The sequence below is a fragment of the Solea solea genome, chromosome 10 (assembly GCF_958295425.1).
Source record: "Solea solea chromosome 10, fSolSol10.1, whole genome shotgun sequence".
NCBI classification, from domain to species: domain Eukaryota; kingdom Metazoa; phylum Chordata; class Actinopteri; order Pleuronectiformes; family Soleidae; genus Solea; species Solea solea.
Window position 1 is genome coordinate 27,353,746 of NC_081143.1, and position 17,817 is coordinate 27,371,562.

General features: G+C 41.1%; 1 protein-coding gene across 5 annotated transcripts in view; it reads right to left on the reverse strand.

The window, feature by feature from the left end:
* The window catches only part of LOC131467035 (teneurin-3), a 566,025-nt gene that overhangs the window by 201,788 nt on the left and 346,420 nt on the right, over positions 1-17,817 (reverse strand). For all 5 annotated transcript variants that reach the window (XM_058640717.1, XM_058640715.1, XM_058640716.1 and 2 more), the window contains one exon: positions 2,031-2,106. The gene's annotated coding sequence lies outside the window, so the exon portion shown is untranslated. The remainder of the gene's footprint in view (positions 1-2,030; positions 2,107-17,817) is intronic.

Below are 17,817 nucleotides of genomic sequence, written 5' to 3' on the forward strand. Positions count from 1 at the left end.
TCAATCTTTACTTGCTCCAAAAAAGTAGAATCTGTTGAAATAGGAAATGAGGCTTTTTTTCCCCCCAAAATGAAAGCTTTTTGTTATTCTATTTGCAGATGTGTTGTGTCACAGGAGCATTATGTCCAATCACTGGTGAGTTCAGAAACATCTGGCGGCACTTGAGTACAATAACATCCCGTTTGTTTGTTGATTCAGTGAAACATTGCTGAGGTTTAGCCATGTTGTCTCATCTGTCCACATGGATACATAAATACATAAAGTCATCTGCATAGCAATCGACATTAATGCTGTATTTTCTAATAATGCTGCCTAGAAAAAAAACATGTATAATAATATAAAGAGTACAGGTCCAAACAGTGAGCCTTGTGGAACTCCGTTTTTAATTTTTGTGATTTTTGTGCATATGAAGGAATTTTGGTAAACTTGTACAAACTGGGATCTTTTAAATAAGTAATAATAAATAAGATACTTTGTGTGCAGGCCCCGCAGCGCTGTATTTTTGGTAAATACATGCCCCGCCCCTTCACCAAATGTGATCATGAAGTGTCACAAGGAGGTATGAGTGGTATGCTGACAGCAGCAACTAACTAAACGTTTTATTTATAAGGCAGTTTTCTTGCCAACAAAAGTAGATTAAAGAAATGTTTGAAAACGACAGAGAGGCAGAACTAATAAAAAAGTAAAAATTATGAAAAATATGGATAAACAACAAAATGTTGCCTAGTTTAGGTAAAAACCTATTAACTAAAACATTTAAGTCTAGATTCTAAAAATGTTTACAGTCACATGAGCAGCAAGTTTTATAACAGTGAATTGAGAAGGACTCGTGGTGTCCCCCGCCCCCCCCACCACCAGCATGTGTGGAACACTCGTAGCTGAAATGTGAGGAAGGTATCACACACACACACACACACAGATGCTCTCGGACTGAGGGGACGGTGGCGAGTGAAGGTCTGAGTGCTCGTCGCTAACAATGAGACCATTGATTTCAAGTCCACAGCTTCTCCTCAATCATCAATCCTCCTCACCTTTCTTCTCACTCTTCTGTCTCCTCGTCTCCTCGTCCTCTCTTTATACCGTTTTCATGTGTGGACACTTCGGATTTTATTTGCTTCTTTTACTACTACTTCACTCTTTTGCCCACATACTCTGTTTTGTCCCCCTTGTTTTTTGTTGTTGCCTCGTGATCACAGTACTCGTACGAACCTCTTTTCCTCATCAGGTTTCATCCTGTGAGACGACTCCAACACAAAAGCCCCTCTGTCTACAGCTACAGTACATCCCGGCATGACTCGTGGGTACATTCTACGACACTTCCCAGGTGTTTTACAAAACACAGAAAGATGATTTTTGTATGAACACCGTGGCTGGGTTTTTAACCTCTGATCAAGTTTCTTATTGTTTTTAAGGACGCTTTTATTTTAAGTCGTCCTCACATTGTCAAAAAAACCTTTTTTTTGAGTCACGCATTATAAAAACAGCATGTTTTGTTTCAATCCTGCGTTTCAGGGCCTGTTGAATGCTGAGCAACCATCCTCATCTGCTCTGACACACACACACACACACACACACACTGTGCTGGCGGTCCTTCGGGCGGAAACAGCTTTTCCTCAAGTGTCTGCCTTCCAAAAACACTTGACAGGGACAAAAATTGGCATTTCATTCCCTGACTTGTTCATTTTTTCTTCCTCTTCTTATTCCAACTCATATTTTTTTTCTCCCTCCTTTATTGATCGCAATCACTTGTTCGCTGCACGTGTTCAAATTGCAAAGCGGGTGTTTTTTTTTTTCTTCTTCTTCTTCTCTTGCTGCCAACAGAGAGAAGAATGGCCCAATCAGGGGAAATTGGTGCTAATTCTCGCTCTTTAACAAGAGACTTGGTAGCGAGCGAGGGAGAGAGAGAGAGAGAGAGAATCATTTTTGATAAAAAATGAACAGGAATGACAGCGAACTGTGGTCGCAGGCAGACATGGTAATCAGTGATCCTCTGTCACAGAGAGAGAGAGCGAGAGAGAGGCTGAACGTACCGACTTGAGTGGTTTTAGCAGTGAAGAACCGCCGCTCTCAGGAGACGTCGGGTCATCGTCTGCTGTGCTTCCGAAGCTAAAGAAAAGAACACAAAGACGGAGAGAAACATACGATCAGATGCAACAACTGCATCAGTGCCTCAGTCTCACATGAAGAGGGAGAAGCAGATAGTTTTTATGACTTATCTACAATAATTCATAAAAAACGAGGAGGATTTAAAATAAACGAGCGACACATTTTACAGTCCGTGACGACCGTGTGTCACCAGCAGTGTAGTCTAAGAACGTTCACGCGTCTTTACTACAGACCAAGGGTCAGTAATAGGTGAACCGCGGTCCGGGTCCGGACCCAGAGCCAGAACATCCTGCCTGTCTCTGAGTAGCGAGTAAATCAGCCAATCACAGGCAGAGTAGGCGGGCCTTCTTTGCAGAAAACAGAGAGAAAACTATGTTCTGTTTGAAATGGCGCAAGGTTGGCACAGAAAAATGGGCTTCTAATCCGGAATGGACCGGGGGGGGGGCATCCCTGTTCATCCTTCTCCTAGGAAGCTTGAAACCGCTGTGTCTCATGAGACGATGGCAGCGGTTAAAACCCAAAAGTTGTCAGTGTCCAGTTCCCTGTTCATTAGGTCACTAATAAAAGTCTAATGAATATTTCAGTTTTTCATTAATTTCTGCTCCGTGTCAAGGTTGAACACACACACACACACACACACACACACACACACACTGGTTTCCATGACTTCAGAGGACATTGCATTGACTTACATTCATTTCCTGGAGACTTTCTCTAACTAACCTGAACCATAATGACTATTGACCTAATCCTAATCCTAACCCTGAGCTCAGTTTAACTTTAAAAAAACGTTTTCACCTAAAAATGTAGTCATTTACTTTACGGGGACTTGATTTTTGTCCCCATGAAGAGGACAAGTCCCCATGATGTGACTGTGTAGACAGATTTTATACCTCAGTGAGGACACATCATTGACATAAGGCATGCCCTAAACTTAACCATCACAACTAAGTGCCGAACCTTAACCCCGAACCCAAATCCACGTCTTAGGCCTGAAAAAGCACTTTCAGGAAGTTGTGGGGTTGGATTTCTAATTCCAGATTATGTGAACAGTTTTACCTCGGATTATAACACACCGTGGTCTGACCACCAGGTTGCGCTGACTCACTTTCTGTTACCGCGGCAACACCGATGGTGGACGCGCGCACACACGCACACACACACACACACACACACACACACACGAGGAGGTCTAACTCTTCAATGTGACATTGAGCTAATCACATTCAAGGGAGGGAAGTGTTTGATAAACAACAAACAGTCTCTCTCTCTCTCTCTCTACTTTGTCACTAATCAGCAGAAGAGCTTCCAGAGAGCAGAGAAGCGTCGCTCCTATTTACTCACTAATGCATGTCAACAGCCACGTCGACTCCATGACGACGGGTAAACAGCTATTTACCCCGCCCCCCATCCGCCACACTTCTTTTTTTTTACGAAAAGCAACAAAAAACAACATTTCGGCATCAGGACGTCGCTGCCCGTCTAAAGACACTGTTGTGTGATAAATTCTGAATATGTGATGAAGGAGTAAAGAGAGAGACTTCTTTTTTACCTGTTTCTCCCCCTACAGTTCATATTAGTACATACACTATATCCTCTTCTTTTATATGCTTCTGTTTTTCAATTCTCGCCATTTGAAAGAAAGAAAGCATGTTCATCGCTTCCTCCAACAACGGTTTTCTCTGCTCAGTGAACGTGTTAAAATAACACTTCCACTGCCTCGATCTTCTAGTCGGTACCTGGATATTTTATAGCTGGCTGTTTCCTCACCTGACCTCCTGATTCTGACGACTCAAGGCTGTTTGTCCCGCTAACAGACCGCAGGGGGCAGTGGAGACAGGTCTCCAGTCTCATTTTACCATCACAACGACTCTGAAGATGTCAAATTAGGGTCGAAATCCCACAAGTCTACATTTGCACACACCTGGACCTGAGATGATTGCATTTTGATGGATCCACTGGATCCAGAAGAACTTTCTGGATCTGTAAAGAACATTTAGTCTGATGCCATTTGTTCGTTTGCAGAGTTTCTGAAGGAATTCATGTGTAAATAATTTTCAGGGTGTAGCTTCTTAGCAGAATTGACTTGGTTGATCACCTGAAAGATCAGATTGATCTTCTGGAGACGAGAAGTTGCTAACAGAAGAGCAAACTCAAATCCCACGCTGACGAAACGCACGCGTTTTATTACCGACAAGAGTTTCAAACCCACTTAACATTTGAGCGTGTGAGCAAATGAGGCTTTGACGAGAAATGCAGACGCAGCAAAATGCGAGAGAGGGAGGGAGACAGAGAGAGAGAGAGAGACAGAGAGAGACAGAGAGAGAGAGAGATGAAAAAATCATTTTCTGCCAAATTCAAATTAGAATTCATTAAAAAACAAAAGAGATGCTTCGGATCCTTATCTCGCATAATATCATTCATAAACATGAAAATGTACATAAGTCAAGAATCTTTCGTTGCATTTATTTGATCGAGAGTGCGACGGGATTATAGAGTCACTTTAAAATGCGATAAACTATTAAACTATTAAACGCCAGCGATTAAGAGTGTTTTCTCTGTTTCTTTGCCTTTTATCCACGATTTTGACAAACAGATTATCTTACATTTAATGTCACAGACGCCCCAATAAAGAAGAAAATCATAAAAAAACTTGAAATTTAAACAGATTCAGAGAACAATTTAACAGATGAAGTCAGACTTTCCTTTACATCCGTGTCACTCAAATCCATTCATGTGTTTTCTTTCCTTTCTTACAGTGAGAGGTAGTTGTTGTTTTTTTTTACCCCCCCCCCCTCTGCCAAGGAGGCAGAATAACATTCTGCTCGTAGGAGGGAGCTGGCTGAGCCGAGCCGTGCTGTTCCTCTTCCATATTTATGACTGAGAGGTGTGCGAGGAATGGCTTCCACACCTCTCCCACTACGTGTCTTCATCTTCCAACTATCCATCCATCTGTCCGTCGTGCCGCATCACCTGCTGATCAGCAGATTTAATCCGACACTGCTGTGAGAAGAGTTCTCGACAGCTGTTGATCCCCCCCCGTCCTGTTCTCTCCTTTCATGACCTGTCGTCACATTGTAACCTGTATCGGTAGATTTGTTTCCGCGGGTTTTAAGACGGACGTGAAGAAGTGAGGAGAAAACTGCTTAACAGACACAAAACCATCTAAAATCACTGAGCTAACAGAACAAACAGCTGAGATTAAATCATGACGTCGTTCCGTAGCTACGAGCCGCATTTACTGAAAAGTTTGAAGTTTGAAAAGTAAGAAGAAAGAATGTGAGGGAGTATCACTGGTGCGTTCCATTTGTTGGAGTTGGAACTCGGAATTTCCGAGGTCATGCGGCATTCTGAAACTAGAAAAAAACAAAATACCATGTAGAGCGTCGTCAGAATCTGGTATTGCTAAAAACTTGTAGGGGTGAGAATCACGGGGTCACCTCGCGATACGATACGTGCTTCCCGATACCAATAATATCGCGACAAAGCGATTCTGTGATTATCGATTTATTGCGAGACGATACATCATGATATCCGTCTCGAAAGTCTCTTTTTTGGACACGGATGGAGCGTCATTCACCAGTATTAGTCTTTTTGGACGAACGAGGATGGGTCCTGGCTCTTTACGAGAGAAATGCACAAGACTGCAAAGAATTTAGGTTTGTCACCATGCGCAGTACGTCATATATATATATCGTGAAAAGAGTCAGGGATGCTGCTGTGATGGACAGAGTAAATCAGGAGTGTCAAACTCAAATGATCTGGGGGCCAATTAGCATACAGTCTGGTCAAGCGGGGGCCAACAACAAACAAAATGATTCACAATAAAAACATATTTATGACGCACAAAAACGGAGAAATATTCATTTCATGTTGAGTGTAATACATTTACTAAAGCTATGATTACGACCGAATGTCTTATTACTATTATAAAAATAGTAATACATTTAGCAAATACATTTAGTCTTATATTCTGTCTCTATTCCATCACCTCACACAGTGCTGGGCGGGCCGCATGTAATTGATTGGAGGGCCACATGTGGCCCCCGGGCCACCAGTTTGACACATATGGAGTAAATGGTCGTCATTTAAGAAATTTAAGTTCTCCAGGTCCCAACGTATATATCTGAGACACAGTGTGCCTCATCTGTCCCCTGCTGAGAACAGTGGACAACGTGCTGTCGTCTCTGCAGCAACAATGGACAAACCTCCAATTCCACATGTAAAAAAAAAAGAAAAACTTCTTTCAGTGCCCCTTTAATTTAAATTAAAAAAAACAACTTCTTTTCTCTAAAGGCATCAAGTGTTTTCTCAATTAAAAACATGTTCACAGATTGTAGATATTAGGAAATCCACACGTCGTCTCCGACTCACCGAATCATTTCCCCGAAACAGAGAGCCGAGGTAAATTGTTGCCATTACACTGGGAAACGATGCTTTCCAAGATTTATAATAGGATCAGAGTGAACTGCACTGTTTTTGTGCGTCAGTCGGAGCCTAAAATTAAACATGCAGCTCGAGTTTCGTGTGACTGCGATGTTTACTTTCTGTGTCAATCAATCAGAAGAGTTAAGAAAAAGAATCTGTCGGGGAAAACCTGTCCTTTGTTTCTTTTAACGTGACGGTTCAAGTGAATCAAACAAACTGCAGGTTTGAGTTTGCAGTGCACTTTTAAAAAAGCGTCCCAACAGTTCTGCAAACGGGATTTGTTGGCGACAGCGGTGACGCGTTCAGGAAACCAGAGAGGACACCGTCTCCTCTGTGTTCAGCCGCCGCGGTCGTCCACGGATGACAGAGACCACCCGTTAGTCACCTCGTTAGAAGACAACCACAACTAAAGGCTTTGGCCAAACTGTGTAATTACTGCTGCTCCGGGTTGTAAGAAATACTACACTGGTAGAGAGGGGGATGAGAGAAGTGCTGCCATCCATGAAACCAGTGGACAGAATCCAGAGGACGGTGTAAACACGCCGGCGTAAACTTCACTGTCCGTGACGCGTTTTGGGGAGAAATCTGCGGTGGAAACAGCTGCTCCAGTGACATGTGAGCGAGGCTTTGAAGTTTGACTCCAGGTTTTCTTTTTCCCCTCTCAGCCAGCGGCGGCGGCAGCGTCGTGGCATCACACACACACACACAGAGAGAGGGAGGACGTCTTTGAGCAGACGCCACTGTGCACTCGTCCCCTCACGAGATGGGAGATAGTGGATGAAGGACGATCTGCTGACGTTTGGCTCTTTACATCTTTACAGCGACGCTTGAGGACCCAGATTTCTGTCAGGAGGAGGGGGCGTGGCCGATAACTATAGGAATCTAGACGATGTCAGTGTGGACGCACGCTAGATCTGATCACTTGCAATACATAAGGCCCACCACAGAATATAATACTAACTAAAGGTGTTGCATTCAACATAAAATTGCATTAATAAAAATGTGTTTTAATTACAGATGTGCATTATTATGGCGTTTATCTCTTTTTAAATATTTAAATATGGCATTATTGTGAACGGCACCTCGTTCCATCGTCAAAACAAGCACTTTCACTTGGAATAAAGTGAAATATCATCATCAAAATCTTACTGCATTATCATTTTATGATACTGAACCGTGTTTTCTTTCACCCACTTTTTTAGTAAACAGTACTGTGTATGTACACGTGTACAGTAGGAGTACAATTTATTTTTTTAGATATCTATGACCTCCAAGAACGAGAATCTACCCGGACGTATAATCTGACATTCAGTTATACCCAGCAGAAGACTTTACACAGACTTGGAAATGACAGTTCACTGATGCTCTTGCCTTTAATCTGGTGGATCTTTAGAGGAAGTGTCAGAAATGAAATAAAAAAAGAAAGAAGAGATAAACGGCGCAGACTTATCCAAGGAAACTCAAAGCTGTAAATCTGCTACGAAAGGGTTTTTTTTGGTAGAAGTGGTAGAACTTTGTTCGAGTTTTCCTTTACCTTGTTAACCAGTTTGGGAAAAAGGAAAACAAACAGAAAAAGGCAAACACAAGCAAAACAAAGCCGGGTTTTTGTCGTCAGACCACACAAAAAAAAAACTCCCAACAGTGACAAGGACAAGATACAACCAGGCAATAAATGCAGTGTCATCTACGAAATCCCGTGAACATTTGGGGAAACGGGCACATGTTTTCTGTACGCGCCAAAAAAGAAAAAAGCACAGCAGGAAAACTTAAAATCAGCCGTTTCTGCAAACGACAGAACCTCCAGAATCAGTCGCACAGAAGGGTTAGGATTAGGATTACCTCCTGAGCATGGAATTTATGTAATTTGGTCACGTGACAGATTATAATTGTGTTTGATTGAGTGAGAACATGCAGTATAAATGAGAAAATATTCTATGTTAATAACATGTGAGATTAAGGGCGGGAATCACAGGGAATCTCGCGATACGATATGCGATGCTTGGTCCACGATGCCGATAATATCACGATACGGCGATTCTCGGTATATTGCGAGACGATCGTACAGCGATACATTGCGATATCTGTCCGGTTGAAGAAAACAAAAGTGCGTGAAGAGCATCTCTTAATGTTTAAAGCTTCCACCAAGTTTCCCCCCTCATTCATTTGAGCAGCGCCACCGTGAGGAGACATTAAGTATTGAAACTAACAGGAAATTCAATAAAGTTTGGAAAACTAAGGGCATTCGGTCAAAGAAGCGCTGGATACCACCGGTGAACGTCTGACGACCTCAGAAGCAGCGGCTGTGCGTGACCTCGCGTGACCCTCAACGTTGCCATGGCAACGATAGCCTCTTTTCTCTCCCTCCTCTTCCTCACAACACCACACTGTTCCATTACGGGGGCAAAGTAATTTATTCATGAAACCATTACTTTACAGGCTCGCTGTGCGTCTGAGAGAGAGTGAGAGGCCTTTGCCTCTCGACACGACACTTTACGTCGCTCTCGTGTGTGTGTGTGTGTGTGTGTGTGTGTGTGTTCAGACGCAGCCTCTGAAGAAACACGTGTGAAGCCGGAGCTGTGCTGCTTTCATCCGTCTATCCAAGGAGCATGGGAGGAAGCTCACACTGTTGCGGCTGCCGTTACTAAGGCAACCAAAACTCCCTTGTCCAATTAGTCGTAAGCCTTGCTGACTTTAAGGTCCAATATGCAACATTCTGTCTCACAAAAGTTTTCAAAAAAAAAAAAAACAATAAAAACAACAAGTGCAGCTCTGAAAATAAATCGATGTTTTCGGGGAGAGAGAGAGAGAGAGATGAAAGCAGGTGCAGCCGTTTTGCACGACTTCTTTGTAAAAGGGCAGAAAAAGTTGGAAAATGTAGACTGTGTGCTCATCTTGCAGGTTGCAGGATCCAGATCCAGTTTCGAGGCTATTATTATTATTATTATTATTGTTGTTATTATTATTATCATACATAGCATCACCATTATTATTATGATGCTATAATTAAAAGTAGATATCAGTATAACTCTCATCAACAATGTCTGCTGCTGCTTATATAAATGACGTTTCTATAGTTCTATAAACATGTCATCACTGACCTGTCTAAACTTAGAACTGGATACAATTCTTGTATATCTGCTTCTGGTCTCTCTCTTCTGTCTCTACCTCATCTCCCTCTTGTCCTTTCTCTCCCCCCCATCTATCCCCCATTTCTACTTTCACCACAACCTGTCTTGGCACATTGCCACACATCTTTGAGTCTGGTTCTGGTTTCTCTCTCTCTCTACTTATGCCTAGTTTCTCTGCTCTCCATGATGTTGTCTACGCACAGAGCCTTGAGATAATGTACAGTATGTTATGATTTGGCGCTACGCAAATAAAATTGAATTGAATTGAATTGAATAGATTTGGTGTTTCCCAAAGCATCAAAAATCATCCTTTCACTCATATTGTTTTTAATATTTCTTTTCATCCTCCCTCATGACACAGGGACAGAGATACGATCACAGTTAATATTTGTCTGGCACTTCCGACAGACGGAAATCTCCACATTGACTCAGAGAGAGAGCTAACCTTTTTTTTTTCCTTTTCACCTCCTAACTTTGATGCATATTTTATGTTTAATGTCATTTTTTTATTATCAGTGTCTGGCCAGAGAAGGCACAGAGGTTTACAAGCATCGGCCATCACCACGAGTGCTTTTGATTTTCTCCGACGCGCGTGCATGATGATTCCTCTGCAGTCTTACAGGTCTTGAACTTGAAAATGGAATCAAAATACAAAATGACGTAATTCTTCACAGAGTAGGTTTTGAAAATTGGACGTCGTCGTCCCGCGTGCGCATAAAAACTGCGGATGGGACGTCCGAGTGGACGCGCGCAGCTTCGGTTTCACTCGGGTTTTAAATTATTTAATGCACAGGAAGTGATTAAGAACAATAATGTATCACGGAGCATCGGATGGAACCTGGAAATCAAGCCGCGGTGTGGGTGTGCGTGTGTTTGCTCCCTGTCACTATCAGAGGCGCCTGCAGTCTGAAGGAAAAGCATCTGGTTTCAGCATCTGGACACACACACACACACACACACACACACACGCACACACACACACACACACACACACACAATCTAATTTTAAGGACTTATGACAAACCTTAACCTTAACCACAGTTCAAATATTAGTTCCTAAATTTTAACCAATTCCTCTTCTGCCTCATTCGGACCAGGTTTTGAGTCTCCATGGGGAGTACACACTCCTGAAGTACACACACACACACACAGACAGTGGAGGTGTGTGTGAGAGTAAGAGTCAGTGAGAGGACACCAGGAAGGTTATCTGTGATCAGAGCCCGCAGTTATAATATAACATAAACATGTATATACACGGAAATACACACACACACACACACACACACAATACAGAGACAAAAAAGCGCCTCACACCTGCCACACTTTGTTTTTTCTCTCTCTCTCTGCATCTTCACACATACAGGGCATGAAAGGAGCAGCAGATACAGTGCGTATCATCAGTGAATCAGTCACCTCAGCAGCAGCAGCAGCAGCAGCAGCAGCAGCAGCAGCAGGAGCAGCAGCAGCAGCAGCAGCAGCAGCAGCAGCCGGAGTGTGAGAACGCAGACAGATGCTGTTCATGCCTCCATTTACCTCGCTGGTATTACATGGACTTAGAAAGACTTGGTTTTTGTTGTAACAATGTTTCTTGGCAATAAGTCTTGTTTGTTTCTGTTTAATTCGATTTAACGGCAACAAAACGAAACCCTGTGAATATTATGAAACGTTTGAATGAGCAAAAAAAATGAATGATAAATATGAAAGTTGTGAAGTTTTTTTTCTGTGTCGAAGTACGAGGAACTAGCTCACGGATAAACGCGGCAGAATCAGAAGAACTTCACATATATGATAAGATAAGATAAGATAAGGTAAGGTAAGGTAAGGTAAGGTAAGATAAGAAACTTTGATTTGAAAATAAAATGAAATAAATAAAATAAAATGAAGTCCAAAAAATGCATTAAATTACACGTTAAAGACTTTAAACTTTAATCGTGTCAATCACGTCACCTTTCACACACAAAGCAGGTTCCTCTGTGTCTAACGTTTCTATGGCAGTTAAGATTATGAGGATAAATGGACATAGTATTGATTTTTTTCCTCTTTCTATTCAAACTAAATCTGCTCTGAGGCTCCAGACTGGAACATTCCATCACCGCAGGAAGATAAAACAACCACACACACCTGCTTTAAGAGTCTGTGAGGGACAATAATCATCTTTCATGTAATTCAGTGAGTCTGGTTTGGACGTGGACATTTGACGCCAACAGCTGTCGTAAGAAAATGATGTCACTTCTTGCCTTTTTTTTCACCGCCTGCAGCAATAATTGGAGTTAATAATCCTGTGGTTGTAAAGACACTTTAGAGATTTAATTGTGCACAGATTTGACTGTTTAGAGTCTGAATGAACAGCTGTTTAAGAAGAAGAAGAAGTCGATTTTGAAATGACGAATCACGTTCTGACACACGAACGACCTGGTTTATCTGTTGCAGCTTTTCCACTTCACGGTTCTAGCACCACTCAGCTCTACTCGACTCGGTTTGGTAATTGAAACCACTTGGCTTTGATTCTTGTGTCGTACGTCGCACTCATGACTCTTCCAGTGACGACACTCTCTGACCAATCAGGGGCCGGCAGCCTGTTGACGTCACATTTTAGTATCAGAGCAGGTACTAAAAAGAAAAAAACACCAGGTACGATCACTGATGGAGAAGCAACAAAAAAAACTGTATGTTTTTTATATGAACGTCTGTAATCAAGGGAAAATGAACATGCAACAGTGTGTCACAGAAAGCCAATATTTTCATCTCTTTCATGTCCTTATGTTAGCAACTTCCTCGTGTCGTCTCGTGAGGAAACTCTAAAAAATCTGCCTTCCCTCCTGTGTTTTTTCTTGATTTTCTTGATTCGACTGTAAAAAGATTCTTGTCGTCTTCACGAGACTTCCCGACACGCGACAAATGCTCGGCTCCATGCGTGATTACAATATCTGCGCGTCACAATAGCAACAAACGCTAGCATCTGGTTTAGCTCCTGAACTGACGACGACGACGACGAGGTGAAAAATAATGATAATATTCCTAAAACAAAGAGTGTGACACGCTGGAGCTTTGTGATTAAGTCAGTCAGCTACTTGCTACCAGATGGTGAAACGTTGAGGTCGCTCCCTGCAGCCACAGTCTGTGTTTACGCGCAGACGTTGAGACAAGTGACTGAAGTGACTCACGCGAAGATTGTGTTTACATGGAAAACATGATTGAAGCTCACGCCGGTCGCACCGGACTCCTGGTTTTCCTGGAATCGCGACAGCAGAGGTGACTCATAAACACACACACACACACGCACTAAGAACTGTTCTTACTTCTGAAATGTGCTGAGCTTGTGATTTAACACGGAGAAAAAATAAATGTGTTGTGACAAATATCTGAATATAAAGAGCTGCCCAGTCCCGTGAGACTTTGAAGTCTTACCTCAAGGCCCATTTATTTGCTTTGGCTTTTAATCCCAGCGGAGTTTATCTTTTATTCCAATCATTTATATTAAAATTACGGCACAAATAATATTGTTCCCTTATTTTACTATTAAATCTTGTTTCTCTTGCTGTGTTTTACTCATTTTATTTGTTGATTTATTCAAAAAAAACAAAAACACATGTGGGTCCCCAGAGTGTGGTAAACTGCATCTGCAGACGCACCTGGTTTTTGGCTTGCGTTGGGCTTCTGAAGGCTGCTAACGTTACTGAAGACAACTTACTTGACTGATGACTCGGCTTTGTTGCACTCACATTATTATATAGTTTATTATTTAAGGCAATAAGACAATAAATCAGCTCTCTTCATGTCATGGCAACACGTTAGTGCAACGAAAGTCGAGCTAGTCGGACTTGGTGTTCTGCGCATGGATCAAAATATCCTCCGCGGTCTTTGCCGGAAAAGAACAAACTACACGATGGCGTCAGAGCTACTTTTGGACCACAGCACAATCCATCTCACCGTCCAATTTGTTTTTCTGTCACGTTAAGGTCCACTAGAAACTGATTCAATACGCACAAGCTTATAGAGAAATACGAACTACTCAGGAGTCAGACGTTCCATTTTCTCCCCCGTTTGTAAACTCCGAGTCAAGTTGTCCGATTGTCTGTCTTAGCCGGACTATGACCATAGCTCTATTAAACTGTGAAAATGTGTTAGTGTGTGTTGTCGACATTCGGCCATATTCGGCATATGGAGAAAAAACATGGTATCTCCACTAGATGGCACTGTCACAAGTGTTGCTGCTGTTTTTAATGAAAAACATGGTGGCATCATGACGAAAACCTGGCATTTAGAGGGTTAAAATCTTCAAATGTTAATTGGTATTTGATATCAATAATTAGCTAACATGTAGATGAAAGAAAATCAGATCAGTGACAGTCGAATATAATTATTTAAATAATATTTTTTATAGCTTGCTTTCTTTGTAGGACATTTTTTGCGCTTAGTGCTATAAGTGTGAGTATTTGACACTGCACAAAATATAAAAATGCAAAAAAAAAAAAAACTGTGTTGCTGCTAATTATTGACATGGCCCAGGCTGTAATAATTAAAAATAAATAATAAATGTTTATTGAAAATAATTCATATTTTCTGTTTAAATCTAAAAAGGAGGTCATGAAGTTACACGCTGGAGCTTTAAGTGAAGCACTTAAGCCTCAGCGGTAAACGTATAGACGCTCGTGGAACAGGAACATAAGGTAAAGACTGTTTAATCACCGAGCTCATGACCGGCGCTGCTTCACAGGTGCATGCGTGTGTGTGTGTGTCCTGCTGTAAACCACAGGGACCAGCGACAGACTCTCTCTCCGAGCAATTTGAGCCCATGAGGATGAACCACAGAGAGGAGGTGAGAGCTAATTAGAGCAGCAGAGGAGCGCAGGGACTGCGCCGCTGAACTGGGACATCACGTCTAAATACCTGCAGTGGATCTGTGATTCATCTATTACAAGCCCGGGACCCGACGTGCCGGTGCCCCGCTTTCCGTGGGTTCCAACCTGACGAGCCCATTAATACGGTTCAATGAGCATCAAGTCCCAGGATGCAGCTGAGAGACTGTGTTTTTTTTTTTTGTTTTTTGGTTGAAATGGTATTATTAAGCATTCGTATTAATAGAACAATGATAGAACTGAGATATAAAAATCTTAACTTTGTCGTATCATCACTTTATCCCTCCTCCTTCTGCCTCATACAATACAATATCCACTTTGCAACGAACGCCAAATCAATGGAGGTCAAGTTTCCTTCAAGTGCGTGGGATGCAGGTTTATGTGATGACTTGGAGGCGCCTGCACGAGCCTCAGGAGGAAGAGAGCAGGTCCTCCACTAATCTGAAGGTCGGAGCTTTGACTCCCCGGTTCCTCCGGTCCACATGTCAAAGTGTCCTTGTGAAGAAGCCTGAAGGCTCTCACTGGTCGTGTTTGAACGGAGGCAACAAGCGGAGACACATACGTGTGTGTGTGTGTGGGCTGTAGAAATGCCCCCCCCCTCCCGTTTTTGCTCAAATAAAAAACAACTACAAATGTTTCCGGTCATAGGCCACGCGGTGGTTAGCATTGTTGCCTCACGGCGAGAAGGTCACCCAGTTTGCCCGTTCTTCCTTGCGTGTGTGTGGGTTTTCTCCGGGTTCTCCTCCTCCTTCCTCACCACAGTCCACAAAACATGCTCTACCTCGCGCTTTAATTTGCTTTTCTTTATCCTTTCTTTATAAATACGCTTTAAGAAGATTTAAAGATTTTTCTTCTCTTTTTAATTTTCTACTACATTCACTGAAGCTGCTGAACTCTGCGCGTCTTTTGAAGTGGAAACGGAGATATTCACAAACAGAGAAGAAGGACATATCGTACGTTTCTGGACATTTAACAGATATTACTGGGAATAACTTTTACCCTTTAACACCAAAGCTTTTTTTGTTTTGGAAAAGCATTTTTCCAGAATAAGATATTTACAATTTACTGCATGTAAAAATAGTGTATTAACAATTTAAAATGAAGAAAAAAATACTGCAGTTGTACATGAACACCAGATTTTTGCATGTCAAATTTGAAATGAAACAGTGTAAAACATATTTAAAATTAAAAAGAAATTGACTTTTTGTCTCAATGTCCAAAGATAGGCTCTGCCGGCTTCCTGCAACAGAATGAGTGAAATCACCATAATATCCACACGTTGGCTTTGGCTTTGTGCAATTTCTCAGTTTTCAGAAATTGTCAGAATTATCGGTGTTAAAGGGTTAAAAATATTTAACTTTAAAAATAATCTGGATTGGGTGTCATTCATTCACTCATTCATTCATTCATTCATTCATTCATTCATTCATTTACTCACTTTTCTTTGGGTGAGCAGGAGCTGAGTGCAGGTGGACGAAAAAAAACCCCAAACAAACTTATCTTTACTAACTTATTTCTGAGTTAGTAAGTAAATATTACACACGTGTGCCTGAGGGACACTTTTGTCCCCCGGTATCATACAGTCCAGTTTGAATCATCAGCAGCAGCAGCATCATCAGCAGCAGCAGCAGCAGCAGCGCCCAGAGTAAAAGAGCATGTTGTGACAAGTGAATTTCACCCTCTGACTCTCTGACGCACTCACTCACCGCGGGAACACTGCGGCACAAAAAAACCCAAAACCCTGCCTTCACACAATAAACTGTCAAAAAATCAAAATAATGCAAAGTGGTCTGTTAGTTAAGTACAGCAGTGGTTCCCAAACACCGGGTTGGGGACCCACAGATGGGTCGTGGGTGATTTTTTCGCGGTCCCCAAACAAACTTTTGACATTTTGTATTCATGTGATTATGTTTGACAGTTCTGTTTCTGCATGTGTGGATAAACCCTTAACCCTAACCCTTAACTTATTATCAGTTCCCAGGACCGAGAGGTGATGGAATGTTCCAGTCTGTTGACTTTACTGAACAAGTAAAGATGTTTTTATTCAAATAACGGAATGATCTTTTTTCTTTTTATTTATTTCTTTTTATTGACACTTGCTTGTGATACTTAAGATTCTATAATCTATAGTGAAAGGTGTTATTATGAATAAATGACTGAGAATTTATCCTCAGTTATTCAACCCAATGTCTGTCTGGTTATTATTATTATGTACGTTTCTGCTTTCACATGTAACTCATATTTTAGTGCAATATTTATTCATTATTGATAATATATTGAATGCCATCCCAGGATACTTGATGAGGTTTAGAAAGAAACTCTCTTGTTTTACGGCCCTGTTCATATATAGAGAGCATATAAGGAATCGTGTTTTTAGTAAAATGTCTACTATTGTTCTACATTATATTTTATTAGTTCTTTATTTATTATAATAATGTCTGGTAAAGGAAGCTTCATTATGACAGACTTGGTTTGCCAGGCCTGGGAAAGAAGGAATACTATTTGTTTTAAAGATAATTTGTTTAGAATTATCCATTTAATTATCCATTTTATTATCATGTATTTTTTTTTTTCTTTCTTGTTACAACATTATAATGTCATTAATATAAAACGTTTGTTGATGGGCCACCGCCACCTCACTTTTGACATGTTGAGGGTTCGGTGAGTGACACCAAAATGAGAATAAAATCAATAAATCATATAGATTTACACAGTGTTTGTGTGTGCAGTCACGCTGCATTAACTTCACTTTCTGTATTTATGTTGGAGCAGATTCCAACATTTAACCACAGACAGTATATATATATATATATATATATATATATGTTTATATGTTACTGGACAATTCTTCTTCTTTTCTTCTTCTTTAAGTTATACTTCGAAATCAAGTATTTCTGATACACTGACTTGACCGTTTCTAATCAATAAGATATTCATTTCGTACAGAAAACACTTTAAAGGGTAATTCTGTAACGACCTCACTGTTCAGGTGAAAGCAGTGGAAATATTCATTCAAATGAAAATAAAATAGCGTCACTTATATATATTATATAATAATTGGCTTCAAAGATTGAAATAGAAAAAAAATATATAAAGTTTAATATGTTTGACTTTAATTTATTTAAAAAATAAGTTGATTAAATATTTAAACTCTGACCTTCCCTTCATATTTCTACTGTAAATCTCTCTGAAGAATTCCTTTCACTTACTGTAAAGCTTACATTGTGCTCGTATCACCACGGCAACCAAGGCTGAAGAAACACACAACAACATCTACACAACAAAGCACTGACCCC